The following is a 15,365-nucleotide window of genomic DNA, read 5'->3' as shown; positions in this document are numbered from 1 at the left end:
AGAAAAAGTAATGAAGCTATATAAACTTAGGACTACTCAAATAATGTGGATTACAAAATGAAAAGCTAATGCCGTTGGTGACTTTAGTAATGTGTTCCGCTAAACTCATTACTGAAAAATAAACGCTAAACTCTTACATGGGTGGATATCTGTCCTCAACAGAAGGCTTTAAACATGGTTAGGCTCAATTAGTGCTTGTGGAACAAATAAATATGACTGGATTCAGGTAAATCTAAGATTGTTCATTGTTTGCTACATATTTTTCCTGATTGTCTTTGTTAGTTATGCTTGATTTAAATTGTAACAGATCAAATGATAGCAATTGTATATATTTACAGGCGAGTCTGTGCAAATAAGTACTTTCAAATGTTCTCTGAAACTTGACATCTATATTGTTTGGAAACTTTTAAAAAAGCAAAGAGGTTAATTTGTTCATATAATAAAAATTTTCCAATGGGAATGGATCCAGCTTCTCAAACGACATCCAGAATTTCTCCTGCTATCCCCACCTCTTTCCCTCTATTTCACAACTTCACTGCTTTCTGTGCTGGTTTTATTCTTAAACAAATATGGTGGCAAAGATGGAACCAATCAGCAGTCCCCTCTCCCCCACAAGCAGAATGAGATCGTTCTTTAACAATAAAAGCTAGCTTTTTATTATCCCTATCTGTGATCCATATATGAATGTCATGGTGTGGTAATGGTATAGCATATACCACAGGTATATTTGTTTCCTGTGGCTGCCATAACAAATTAGCATAAACTGGTTGGCCTAAAACATGACAAACATGTTCTTTCATGTTTCTGGGAGCCAGTTATTCAAAACCATGGTATCCAAAGTTCTGTGCTCTTCCAGAGTCTCTTTGTATAATTCTACATCCTATTGGTTTCTGGGTAGCTTCAGGCACTTAATGGTTTGTGGCTTCACCATCCCCATTTCTACTCCTATGACTATGTTGCCTCCTTGTTTATCTGTGAGTCTCTGTGTGTCAATGTCAAATTTCCATCTGCTTCATTTTATAAGGACACACACGATTGCATTTAGTGTCCATTGGGATAATCCAGGATGATCTCATCTCAAGATCTTTAGCTTAATTATAGCTACAAAGACCATTTTTCCAAATAAGGTTATAATGGTAAATTTCAGGGATTCAGTTGTAAACACATCTTTTTTTTGGGGGGTGGGGGTGCTGTTCACCATTAAACTTACTGTAGCTGAGCCAAAGGTAAGGTTCAACAGGAAAGCACTTCCCTTGCATACGAGAATGCCTGGGCGCTATGAGGAACAAAACTAAACACTACAGCTGGTAAGAGTCTATCAACCTCCCTGGCCAAAAAGAAAGGACTATAAAGCCCAATCTACAGCATTTGCCTGGTCTTCTAATACAAATACTATCACCATAGCCAATTTAGTGTCTAAAGAAAGTCAATGAACATGGAGCTGGAATGAGTGACACATTTGTATGTGCATCTGCCGAACCAACCAATGAAAGTAACCTCAAGATCTTAGATTCAGGGTCAGAGGGATTGTAGAGGAATTTAGGCCCTGGCTTTGCATGTATCTGATCCCAGCTCAAGCCACGCCCCTCATCCACCCCCTACACACAAAACAAACTCTAAATAAAAGTGGAATGTATTCAAATAATTAGTAACTAATAAGATTTTAATGCCTATTAACTTCATTTTAAACATAACTTAATTGTGAATTGACACATTTTGAATTTTAATAGTGATCATGTTTGACAACTGGATTACAGAATTCCTGAAAGAGGACCAATTGATTCAGATAAACTACATGTGTCAGATCTAACATGCCAGGACAAAATTTATAGATTGATCAAGTGTCATCGAGTCTAAGGAAAAAGGTCAGGAGTATTCAAACCACATGGACAAAAAATAGAGTGATGGTTCCTTAGGAGAAATTTGGGGTGCTCTTACTGAAGTATGTGGGAAGGAACATGGGGAAGACAAAAACAACTAGTTCACTTCAGTATAATTTTTTAAACATATTTTAATGATTTCAGGCTCAAGAAATTTTTCTGCAGAGTTCAGAATGGTTACAGGTACAACTACTATGCCTCTTCATGGATCTGCAAATCATTCTCTCCTAGGGAAATTAACTATATTCTCTTAGCTTATAAAATCTGTTTTTAAGTCTCTACACATGAATACGAAGGTAATCAGCTTCAGAAAAAGCAACATAAACCAAATGTATTTTTTAAGTTTTATTTTTTTAACTTAACAGCTTTGTTGAGATATAATCTCCATGTCATGTAACTCACCCATTAAAAACTGCACAATTCGATGATTTTGGCACATTCGTAGTTTTTCACTATAATTAATTTTAGAATGCTTTAATTACACCAAAAAGAAACTATTCCTCTATACTATTGCTCTCATTCTGACCTCCAGCCAAAGGCAACCACTAGTTGATTCTCTATTTCTGTAGTTTTGCCCATAATAGAAAATTCATATAATTGATTCATACTATACATGTTCCCTTCACTATCAGCTGCTTTTAGTTAGCATAACATTTTGAAGTTCATAATGTTGTAGCTGGCATCAATATGTCCTTCTTCTATATTGCCAGCAAGTATTCCCATTTTATGGCTGCACCACATATTGTTTATCTTTTCATTTATTGATAAGCACTCTGATCACTTCACCCTATTTAGCTACTATGAATAACGCTGCTGTGAACATTTGTGTAAAAGTTTTTATGTAGACAGTTTTCATTTCTCTTCAAACAGTCTTGAGGACAGAGCGATAGTACAGGGGTTAAGGTACTTTACTTCCATCCATCCCACCAACCTTAGTTCAATACCCAGAAGCATATATTGGGCCCCAAGCTCAGCCAGAGTAACTCCTGAGCACAGAGTCAGGAATAGCTCCTGGGTATAGGCAAGTGTAGCCTAAACACTCCTCCCACCCACCCCCCAAATAACTTTTAAAAAATCTTATTATTTGGGTCGGAGCTATAGCAGGTAAGGCCCTTGCCCCCCAGCACCCTATATGGTCCCCTGACCACTACCAGGAGTGACCCCTGAGTACAGAGCCAAAGGTAAACCCTGTGAACACTCAGTGTGATCCTCAAAAAAAAAGTTTTGTTTTTAACTAATAATCTTTTAAGTTAAATATTTTCACAATACTTCTCATTTTCTACATCTTTAGAAAGCTGTCATTTTGAAATTAAATGACATTTCTGAGAAAAATTAGGAATGACATATATTGAATTTCAAACTTCTTGAACATTGAATCTTTAACGCAACCTCTTAAGAACTGGTGGAGTCCAAAAGAGAAGTCCTGCTTACCAATTCCAGGAACAAGGAGGGTACTGTTTACCAGAAGGAATAGCCAATTTTGGCTATAAATGTTCACAAATGTTCACATAGATCATTGGACTGGTGTGATTCAATTCCCTCTGCACAGCCTACATTCTTGTCTCGCCCACAATAGACTCACAATAATTAGTCCATTTCAACGTGTCTTCAAGAACTCTTCATGTGCAAAGCATAATAAATTTTGAAAAATAAAGTGTTACTCTCTGACCTATAAATCCATTTTAGGGTTTGTGGAAACGTGCAGAAAAGGGGAACTTTTTCAGCTTTCCTGATAGAGCGTTTCATTTTTTTTCTCCCTTGTATGACCTGAGACGGGAAGGGAGGGCGGGGAGGAGTTCCTCTGTGCATCAGGAGATCTGCGAAAGGGGGAAAAAAAACAGCGTTACTTTATATAACAACTTGCTTCCCAAAAATTCAGATTTTCTCAGTATTCCACTCATAGCCCTGAGGGAGTTGGCATGAGCGTGTAAAAGAAACAACTTCTCTTAAAATTTACACTCTCTAGTTAGCCAGTAAGCGGCTGAAATAGAACTAGTAGAGAAGCCCTCTTGACCAAACATTCTGCTATAATGTTTCGAGTGACCATCTATAAATCAACGCATGGCTTTAAAAATAGTATCTTGACATAATCTCCCCCGTCTCTACTCACTGATGACCTTTCATCTGGGGTAAACACTTTCCTCCCAAGTTCAAATCCAATAATACGCCACAAGGTTTACTCATATGCTCACAATGAAGTGCCTGGGTTTTCCCAGACCCTAAAACAGATAGTCCTGCTTTCCTTTTAGCCCTGCTTATGAAACCCAGCCAAGAACCACTCAGGAATTACGGGACAGGCTCAGTACAAAAGAGAAAGAGTTTTACTCTCAAACTCCAGACAGCGGGGCTAGAGCAGTAGTACAGCAGATAGGGCGTTTGCCTTGCACACGGTTGACCCAGGTTTGATTCCCAGCATCCCATATGATCCCCCAGCACCTGCAGGAGTAATTCCTGAGTATCACCAGGTGTGACTCAAACAATTAAAAAAACAAAAAACAAACAAACAAAGCCAAAATCAAACTCCAGGGAGCAATGGACTTGAGCAATGCCTGCCTCTCTCTCACACCTGATTTTTTTTTTGCTTTTTTGGGGGTCACACCTGGCGATTCTCAGGGGTTACTCCTGGCTTTGCACTCAGGAATCACTCCTGGCAGTGCTCAGGGGACCATATGGGATGCTGGGGATGGAACCCGGGTTGGCCACATGCAAGGCAAACGCCCTACCCACTGGGCTATCACTCCAGCCCCTCTCACACCTGATTACATCTCTATGTTCCTTGTAAGGATGCTCTGTCCTTGAGGTACTACTCGTCACATGGCAGGGAGACATCCTCAGCTCCATGGACGAAGGAGTCAGGATAAGGTGTTGAGAGCTCTTGATCAGATATCCTGAATCCCACCCTGTAGCCCAAACAGTCCCTCCTGTTGGGCTTTTCCTCTCATGTCCCATTGTCCATCCATCTGGAAGGTAGAATCATTTTAATTAGGATCACAATGACTCACAGTATCTCAGGAAATGATACCTGAAGAAAATATGTTGATCGCTCTCTTCCTACTCCCAGAAAACCTCAGGATTCTCGGGGAGCAGAAATTCCCAGGGATTCTCAGGGAAAGGGAAGTCAATGAAGTTAATCACAAAGCTTCATACCCACATCCCCTTCGGCATCCAGCCATAAACATATTTTGTGTCAGTCCTCTTATTCCTCTCCTCACCTCTATGTTATTGAAATCTGTGTTAGCCATAACACTGACCACACGCCTAGTTTATGGGCCTGGTGCAATACATTAATGGAGATTGTACAAAGCTTAAGACTTTCGAGATGGCAATAGCCACACATTCAACCAGGCACAGAGGCGCTTCATAATGCTGAGTCCCAGTTGTTCACTGCTGCCAACACTAAAAAAGTAATGATTCTTACCACTTCTTAAAAACAAAATAAGCAAACAAGAACCCACCAGTTCAAGTCCGGACCGACCCCTGCTTCCTGGCCCCCAGATAGAGCACAGTGTTGGCTGATGCCAAGTTGCAACTTGTCTTAGTTTGCTCACTCTACCAGAGCTCAGGTCCACACAGAAAGTGGTTCGAATAACAGAGATTTGTTTCCCCACCTTTCTGGAGACTAGAGAATATCAACAGATTGCTTTTTCTCAGGCTTCTCTCCCTGGCTTGCTTTTTTCATTCTCTTCCTGCTGTCTCTCAGACTTTCCTCTATATCTGCCTGGATTCTGATGTCTTTTTCACAAAAGAACTTTCCCCAGGTCTTTTATGAAGGGTTGGATCAGGACCTATCCTAATGACAACCTTTAACAGAACCACTTTAAAGATCATCTCTCCAAATGCTGCCAAAGCAAATTCTGATGAGCTGGCATTTCCCTATGTGCATTTTAGAGGGACGCAATAGAATTCAGCCCATAACAGAGTTCTCTTTGAAGGTGGGACATTATTCAGGTCCTGGCATTAGCTCTGGCCCCTAACAATTGTCTGGATCCATGTTATTTGTGTAGCAACTCCTCTTCCTCCTGGTTTACAGCCATCTTGGAGAAGGAAGACCTTTCGCCAGGAGCTTATGGAATAGAGACCTCATCACTGGAATGGGACAGTAGCAGCACACGCCCTGTACATCTGCATAGCTAAGGCTGCTACTCAAGTGATCCTGCACAGAATTTTCTTTGCTTTGTGGTTTGATCATTTATCAATAGTTAAGGTAACAGTGTCACAATAGTATTAAAGTTTAAGGTATTGATTTCAAAAAGATCTGATACAGAAATTAAAGTTATTGATGTTAAAATCATGGTATTGATATACTGCTCCCCCCTGCTGCCAAAGTGTTCCTAAAAAAAACTTATAAAAATTTAAAATGTAGCCACTCCATAGAGATAAGAGTTCAACTGCAGTGCAGAAAGAAGGAATTGCAGCAAGTTAGAACTAACAGTTCATCTTAGAGACTAGACTTAGAAGATTTAGGAGAGGAAACTCCTCAGTTACTACATAATTCTTTCCTGGGATGAATCCTCCTTAAAATCACCTGATCATAAGAAGGGACAGCCCTAAATTTCAATGAAAACCCAACCATATAGCCCCTTAGAGGGAGCATACTTCTAAATTGGTCTTTGTACCTATTTGTAGAAATGTTAGCCAGAGTATAGCTGAAAATTCTGCTAATTCTAGGGAAGTTTTTGGTCTAGTGCCTGGAACTATTGGAGCATACATTCACACCTACCACATATAACACTTAGTGGCATAATTTCCAGCACAACACTTTAGTACTTTATTTTTAAAAGAAACAGCAAAGACTGACGACCTGTTTAGTGATGCTTCTTGCAGGAGACTGTGCAAAAGGCAAAGGGGATGGTTTCTAGCGCGAACACACACACGCACACGCACGCACGCACACACTGCATGCACGAGACAGTAATGCATTTTCATTTATTTTATTTGTAGAACTGGGGATCAACCCAGGCTCTCATGTAATGCAAGTGTCTTTCCATGGAGCCACTTCCCAAGCCCATACTTTGTGCTTTTAAAAAGCAAGTAGGAACACAAATCTTTGCTCACGGTTAGGAATTCATGATGCTAAAATTATGCTACAGTTAACCTGCATGTGAAGAGGAAAAACGGTGTTGAATTTGCAAAACACTGCGATAGGAATAAAATGATTATCTAATAAATCCATGTATTTCAGCTCTGAATAAAATCTTTTAAACATTTTAGTATACATTGTTTAGTTTTAAAACAAGGAAAGGGAGGTTCTCAAGGTTCTAACATTTTAAATGACTCACCCTAGATCAAAGTTCCCCCTAAAATGTGTGTTTGCTTTCAGGTCATGTACTTATTTTCCAGAGTACCACCTAACTTTTAAGTAGGCATGGTATTATCCGTCAAAATTTAATGGGGGTTTGGGGAGAGGGAAGTGGAAACACCCAAGTTCGCTCTCTACCCCAGAGTCCCAGAGTCCCTATGAGGCTCCAAATAAAGTTGCGAAAGCAAAAGCTATTTTCAGTTCAATTCGCTGATCGAACAAAACAAAGGCATCACGAGTCCGCTTTTCCAACGGGGCCTGCTGATCCTCCGCCGTCGGATTCTTTGGCTCTTAGCTGGCGCCGCCTGCCAGTCAGACACCAGGGGGCGCAGTGTCCTTTGTGCTGACACAGCCCTTGAAGTCGGCCTTGAGGAAACTTGACTTTTCTTTCACCGTTTCCTCCCTGGTGTGGCCCCTCCCCAACCCTTTTCATTCATCTTAAAACCGTCCCCCCCGGCCCCCCCCCCCCGCTCCCATTCTGACGCCTCAATTCACGCATCCTACCATCTCAAGCTTGGGGGAAAAAATCTTTTAAATATCTTACTCTACTGTCTGATTTTAAGACAAGGAAAAGGAGGTTCTTACATTTCAGATTTATACACACGTTGCAGGGGTTGTTCATGCTTCTAGAAGGGCTATTCAGAATCTCCTGCCCTTCTTCAGCTGTCTCCTGCACATGGTCATGGCCGTTTATCATTTATTCTCATTTAGAGACTGCCAAATTCAGGGTGTTCTTAGTTATTCTTCCAAAAAGAAGAATCCTCAAAGTCAGGAAAGCATCATTTCACTCAACCTTTGGAATCCCTCCTTTTCCACTTCTAAAAATAATAATAAACAAATGGAATGAATGATGCCAGGAAGTTCACACAGCATCAAATCATCCTCACCCTTCATCTCCAGTCTTGGTCTGCCCCTGAACAGTAACAAGAGCCTCTGGTATAGACAGCACCCAAGGCTTCTGGATCCTTTTACCCTCACCTCTTTCCAGTCCATTAGACACACCACACTCCGTGTTCCTCTGGAGAAAGAAAAAACACATCCACTTCATATTCCCTCCACTGCCCAACACTCTTGATTGCAAAAACACAGTCTTTGGAGACCATGATTTCCCCCTAACTCTTGAATACACACCTCTAGCCCTGTCCTTAGACAACTTGCACTTAAATCGTGCCCCATAGAAATTTGACAAAAATAAGAACCCTAAAAATCCGGTGTTCATAAAGGAAGGGCCCTAGGGTACATCTGAAAGGTCACTGCTCTCTTTATATATAGAATTCAAGTATGCCCAGTCCCTTGCCCAGACCCTCATCAGGGCCTCCCTACCACACATTTGGGGAGGGAAAAGACAGGCCGAGAGACAAGCATGTAAATCATAGGCTTGAGAAGATTCCACACACACACCTGACACCCCACTCAGAGCTGGTGCAGAGGGTAGGCAGCAGAGGGGTAGTGACCTTCCCATGCAGCCTGGGGTGGGTCATAAAAGAACTGCTCGCCCCACTGCAAGGAGCCTGGAAGGCTCATGGTCTGGACTACTGGAAACCTTTGGCAGAGTGGAAGCTAGAGCAAAATGGAAAGGACAATGTATCCCCTCTAGGTTGACCCTCCCTTTTGTCTAGGGCCTTACTCGCTTCCCTCTTCTTCCCACTTAGCTAATTTAAGAGAAGCTCTCAGCCTAGAGAGAGACAGGGCCCTGGTCGGCATCCATACTGTGAACCTCCTCTCCTGCTGTCATAAAGTAATGCCAAATAGCAAATCAAGGACCCTAAATACTGACAGGACTCTCAGAGAAGGGGCAGAGAAGATTTCAACTTTCTTTTGTGGGTTTAGCATTATAATAATAATAATTACTCTTATTCTTTGAGATATTTTATTATTATTCTTTGAAATATTTTGACTTGTGCATAATTTTTTTTTAAAAAAATATGTATGGGAGCTAATGACGCTCTGAAGAATTGCTTTGTTGGTGACAAGATAAATGTCTGGCGTGGCACATGGCCTGGCATACAGTTTGTTGGAGGTTAGCACCTATCTCTCAAAACTGAGCTAGTGAATGACAGATCCAAACACCCAAAGTCCATGCACACATGGCTCTGAGCTCCCTGTCTGCCCCAGTATAAATCAAGCTCCTTCTCTGTGCCTCAGTTTCCTCAAGTGTGAAACTGTCAGATCCGGGCCATTTGGGGAAATGGTGGAAAAGAAAAAGCAGTGTCAAATACCAACTGTGCCCAAGGCCAATTCGGATATCCTCCCCCAGTCCTTAGAGAGCAAGCCTTTTGTCAGTCAGAAACTTTTCCAAGAAGACTTCATCTAGGTAGGGTAAGTGGAAAGGGTAGGAGAGCCAAACAGTTTCAGAGATAATTCAGAAATTTCACGAGAAACCATCAGCAGCTAAGGCTAATAATAAGCAGATAAGAAAAGGACGTCTGGACTTTGGGGTGCTGGGGGGGCAGTTGGAATCATGATCATTTCCTGAGAGGAGATGCCCTGGATGGTAGAATGGGATCTTTCAGAGCAGAGTCCCCTGGTCGGGACTGCTGCTGCCCTGGAGTGAGTGTGGTGGGAGAGGATTTTGAGACACTGATACTTCTCTAAAGGGCACCGAGCTATCCTTGGGGAACCCAAAGCCTCCCGGGAGCAGGTCCAGAAGCAAACTTGCCCTCGCTATTCAAATCCAAAGGGTGGCACTGCCCAGCAGAATTGGACTGAAACAAAGCTGCTTCTTCCAGCATTCACTTTATCTGACCCACAGCATCCAAAGTGGAGAGACTGGGCCACAAACGCTGCAGAGGCTTAGATTCTTGGAGCCACTGCATGGGGGAGAACTGTACTGGACAGCTCGGGCTCCCAGGATCAGAAAGAGGTGTGTTCCTGGAAGCCACAGCGATTCACTTCCCCAGACTGTTCAGAACGCAAGTTTTTTATTTTCCCTTTACAGTGTCTTTTGCCGTCCCTTTGCCTTTGAGGCCAAGAGGCAGGTAATCGGGCGGATAAGAAGGTTACGACTTTTCCCTCGCCCTGCAGTCTCCGTCCTATTTAAAGCTGCACCGCCTGTTGTAGCAGCGCGGTGCCAATATTTGCAGGCAGGAAGATTTTCTGACTTTGTCAGGGAGTCGTTCAGAGCAGATGGGAGGCCCTTTCCCAAGGCCATCCGTCAGGACAGAAATCGCTTTCCCCGGAGCCTGGAGCAATCACTAAGTCCATGGTCAACAGTCAGAAGGTATCAACCCATTGATGTTTGGAAAAGAACAGGGCTTTTTTCTTTGGGTCGGGACAGAATTATCTGACCACCCTCGTGAAGACATCTCCCCCGCAAAGCCCGTGCTGTCATTGCCTAAAGCGGAGGCAGCGTTGGCTTTTCCGGACGAATCTGGAATAACGGTATCAGCGTGTACCTCCACCTGAGAGACCCCTCCTTCTTTTTTTACGAGGCCTAAGGCAGGGAGCAAACGGGGGATGGAGGAAGGCAGGTAGCGACGGTACTGCCGGATTCTCACAGGCAAACACCAATGAGATTATAAAACAACAAACCCAGTTCCAACCCTCTTATTCTGACAAAACCTGTGTGCTGCGAACTTCTCTATGTTTAGAGCGATGCCCTCCTCGGTACTTTCCAGACCACTTTCCAAGGCAGCCCGGAACGTCCGACCACGTGTTTAAAATGCCTCTTGCTTGCTTTTTCCGCGTAGTCCTTTTCTGAGGCGGTTTGTATCTCTAATAAGCAGCATTGTTTATTTTGCTTGGGTAAGTGCCCCTGGGACTGAACTGAAATAAAACAGGAGCACCGAGGCTGAGCGCTGGAAAACGCGCCGGGTTTCCCAGGCCCCGGAGGCTCCCCGGAGCAGAGGCGCGGCCCCACGGGAAAGGAGCCCCGGGTTGCGGGCAACTTTGCAAGAGTTGGGGTGTTTTGTTTTCCACCCACCGGGCGCCCGAAGGTACGGGGCAACCCGAGGGCGAGGAGACTGGGCAGAGCAACAAGGCACTGCGGGAAGGGAAAAGCCACTGCGGAGTGGGACTGGGGTTGTGTGACAGAAGAGCCGACAAGGTGGCTCTTGCCAGGTTCATCAAAAGGGGTTGTGGCGCCCGAGCCTTCGGAACCGCCTTTCAGCTCCAACTCCCAACTCTCAGCCCCTGCAATAAATTCTCAGTTAAATGCTCCATCATCCGCGGAGCCCCGGGTCCTCACTGTCAGAAAGGAGCATCTCACTCTGGACCTGCCTTCCCGCCCCCTCTCCTGCCCTACAGTTGTCTAATACCTGTCCCCATTTCGATTTCCACGGGGGGCTTGGTGAGCGCGGGCAGTGGAAGGGCACTCCCTGAGAAATAAGACGCCGCCGTACCCCCAGTTGCAGAAACTTCGAGTTCCTCCCAATTCCCGCGCCACTTTTGGACTCCAAACGGGCCGGGTGCTTGGAGCCTTTCCCCAATTGCACTGCTTCCCAAACCGAGGGGGACTCGCTCTCCCAAAGCAGAAACCCGCATCGGAGATAACACGCAAAGTTGCCTTCCTCCTCCGAAGGAAACGTTCCAGGTTTAGACGCATCTGAGCCCCCACACCCCTCCTCACCCCCCAGTTGAATGTCAGGGCGGGCGCTGCCGGCGAGTCCGCCCGCAGAGCGTTATGAAACGCGCGCCAGCCCCGAGTCGTGCGTTTCCCAAAGGAGACTTCCAGCCTCAGGGCCCGGCACGAACTGTTCTTCTCACGGGCTCGTGGGAGAGACTCGAGCCCCCTTTCCCCTGGTCTCCGAAAATTGCCGCAACAGGCGACAGAGACGGCGCCAACGGTCCTGGGTAGCTCCGTTGCCTCGTGCAGTTAGATAAGAGTGAAAATACAGAATGTTTGCTCGCTAGAGACGCAGCGGGATCGCCCTCCGGCAACTGGTGCACAAGCTTTGAGGCACCTCTGTGGGGCCGCGCGTGTCTCCACCGAGTTTCCCCGAATTTGCAGAAGTAGGAAAGTGTGGGGTGGCCGGCAGACGTGCTGCGTGTTGGGTGTGCCGGGTGGGGCTGTGCTACGAATAAGCCGCCAAGAGGCTTTTTTGTTTCTTAAAATTAGACTTGCACCAAGGCACTAGCAAAAAAGGCACCGCTTCGTGGTTTCTGAATTTGGAGAGAATCGTGCGGAGTTTGGGCCCAGCCCAGCAGCCAGGGGCCCCGCACAACGCATGGAGGGCGCTTTCCAGTTACCCGGGAGTAAGCAGGGACGCTGGCCCCGTTAGTTGGGCACAGCCTGGCGCAGCTGACTTGGTCCTCTGCTGCGAGCTCTGCTGTCCTCCCCCTGCTCCTTCCAACCTCAGCAGCGTTCATCTCTGCCACCCCTGCGCAGGGCAAGGAGGGCCTAAGGTCACGGCGCTTGTGCTTCCCAACAGGTAGTTTCACCCAGGACCAGGCAGGGCTTAAATAGCCAAGACTGGGCCTCTCGGGCCGCGCTCACTAGGAACCCAGGGCCGGTCACCCTAGCAGCCCTGGAAGGCATGTCGCGTTTGGGGGAGACACTTTAAACAATCTTTTTTTTTTTGCCCCTGCACTCTTCAACTTCTCGGGAATGTCACATCACGAGCTATTCCGTTTGAAAAGGCGCTCAAAGACCCCCCAAATACACCGCGTCGGGCTGTAATCTCACTTCCAATTTGGTTCCCCCTTCTTCTTCTCACCCCCAGTGACTGCAGAACACTCAAATCTTTAGGGGCAAAAGGTATTTATTGGAGCATTAAGAAAGGTCCCCTTCGAAAGGCCCGAGGCACTACAGCAAAGGAGAGCAAGGCTGCGTTACATTCGCAGGATATAATTGAATTATGCCGCTCCCTGGTGCACAGTGAGGAAAAGCAGAATGCCAGGCCTGGTGTGCACCCGGGCGGCGGTGGCCTCGCGCACCAGTGGGCGCGCCAAGCTCTCTCCACAGCGCTCAGGGAGAACTTGAGTTGGGCCGATTCGACCGGGGCCCCCAGCCAGGATGCCTAGAGGGGTGGGAGCTCGAAGAAACTGGTCCGCATTACGTGACATACCCTCTCCTTATGGGGACATTTGCCCTAAGGTCCCCGCCTGAGGCCGTGAACGCACGTGGTGCGCAATGACCCAGTGCGCGACGCGAAACCACGCGCGTCGTCCCAAAGATTGCTGGCGCACGAACCCCTCCCAGGGCGGGGTGGAGAGGTGGGAGTCTCTATCCCCGGAGCGGCGGGGACCCAATCTCGTCTCGACTAACGAGCCATCCCCGCCGTGGCTCTGCTGCGTCTCGGGGCAGCGCTTTCGGCACTAATAACAAACCGCCCCGCTCCGCCCTGCCCTGTCTGTCTCCCAAAGAAACGGCCCCCGACTCTCCGCCTGCAGCTTCGAAGCTTCTGGGACCACCGTGGAAACTATATCCGCGATACTTGCATGGCCTGGGGACCTGCCTAACCTCTCCCCAAGCTTAATAGGATCCAGCACGCTCCCCCAGCGCACCCCGGCTCGCCCTGCGCCTCGCCCACTAACCATCTCGCTAAACTTTCCCAAAGAAAAGTTTTCTCGCTCCTTGCCACCTCCAATTCGCCACGGCCCGCGCTGGCAGGAGGCGCGGGAGAACCTCCACCCCCACCCCCCCTGCACTGAGCCCTGCCTCCCCCCACTCCTCCTCCCCAAAGTCCAAACCTTGAGGGTGGGAGTGCTCCGCGGAGGAGCCCCGAAGGCACCGACTCTGCAGGGGACGGAGTTCGTTTGGCGTCGCCCCCCCCCCCACCCCCCTCAGCGCCCGGGCCGATCCCGCCCCCTCCTCCCCCACCCCGCTCTCGGCTCGGGGACCTTGCGGGCTCGTCTTTTTCGGTTCTGTTCACATTCACTCATTTGCTTTTGCCCTTTTGGACATTTGGGGGTTGTATTGTTAAGATCCCCCTCCCGTGGGCTCGTCGAGCGTGTACAAGCCTTCCGGCTCCCCGGCGCGGGGCTAGGCGGCCGCAACCTTCGTGCCGGGCGGGTTGCGCCCTTCTTGGGGACCAGGGGGCTCCCGGGGCGCCATCCATCCTTGCCCCCCACAAACACACCCCCAGCCCCCACGCCCGCGCTGAGTTCTGTCTCCTGGAGAAACCCTATGCCCTGCTAAATAGGAGGCAAATTCGAGCCGAGCTCGGCCTCGAGGCAAGTCTGAACTTCTTGGCCCCCCGCCCCATCTGTGGTTGCGGCTGTTTGGGGGGGCTGTTTAATACTGGTTTAGGAGACAAGCGGAGGCAGGAGAATCCGGCCCACGCGTTCACGGGGTGTACCCCTCACGCGGGCAACTGGAGGTAGTAGAAAGGGGACCGTCCTCCAGGTCCCGCGGCTGCTGGGGCAGACCAGGAGACCACCGCAGAAAGGGGCCCCACATTTGGTTAGTTTGTGGGCTGTGATGTTTTTATTTTGTCTAGGATTAGCGGGGTTTGAGATTTTTGTGGCCAGACTCTCTACCCCGCGGGCTTCAACTTTCAAACCAGCAAGTGAACGGGAACGTTCCGGCGAAACTGGATCTCCGGGTGCGCTGCTGGGACGCGAACAGCAACGAAATCCCCCAGGGGGTGGTGCGTGGTGGGTTCCCGCGCGGGGATTGCTGGGGTGCTTCTGAACCCCACTGGATGGCAATGGGAATCTGCCTCGAGCGCCACCGACGTGGTGGCCGGCGCCTGGACTTCCTTCCACGTGCCCAAGAGGTCCCGAGCAGCGATCACACACGACGCCCGCCCGCCCCTCTCCGCCCCCGCCCCCCAGTCCCAGCAGTGGCTGCGGGGACGAACGTGGGGGTTCGGCGAAGCTGCGCCCACAGCCCGAAACCAAAATCAAGCCCGCCTTGCGCCTAAGATTAGGAGAGCGGCAGTTACCTCGTGTGACCTGGCACAGAAAACGTCTCTCCAGAGCAGATGGCCACAAGTGCCCCCCCCCACCCCACCCTGCCCGCCAAGCCGCGGGACACCTGGCCCCACCACCTCCTCCGTCCGGCTCCCCTGCCCGGCGCAAACGAGTGCCCCGCGCTCCTGCGCCCGCCCGCCACGCGCGCTCCGGGCGGGCACGCAGCGCTCAGGCCCTCCTCGGCCTGCACCCAGCGGGAAACCGGGTCGCGCCTCCTCGCCCCCCTGCCACCCTCTCCCAGGGCCTGGTGTCCGCACGCCTGGGCCCTGGTGGCTAACCCGAGCCGTGTTAAAGCCCGCGGAGGGCGGCCTGGAGAAAAGAGTGTTTGGGGT

General features: G+C 48.2%; 1 long non-coding RNA gene across 1 annotated transcript in view; it reads right to left on the bottom strand.

Annotated features, from left to right (window-relative positions):
• Window positions 1-3,648: 3,648 nt before the first annotated feature.
• Window positions 3,649-15,365, bottom strand: part of LOC130026476 (uncharacterized) — a 44,455-nt gene continuing 32,738 nt past the window's right edge. The window contains exons 2-4 of the long non-coding RNA XR_008792878.1: window positions 8,067-8,197; window positions 7,765-7,940; window positions 3,649-3,697 (exon numbers count right to left, since the gene is read on the bottom strand). This is a non-coding gene — a long non-coding RNA (uncharacterized LOC130026476). The remainder of the gene's footprint in view (window positions 3,698-7,764; window positions 7,941-8,066; window positions 8,198-15,365) is intronic.

Source organism: Sorex fumeus, unplaced genomic scaffold (genome assembly GCF_029834395.1).
Source record: "Sorex fumeus unplaced genomic scaffold, SorFum_2.1 ptg000034l, whole genome shotgun sequence".
In the NCBI taxonomy this organism is placed as follows: Eukaryota; Metazoa; Chordata; class Mammalia; order Eulipotyphla; family Soricidae; genus Sorex; species Sorex fumeus.
This window is presented reverse-complemented; position numbering and strand designations above follow the sequence as displayed.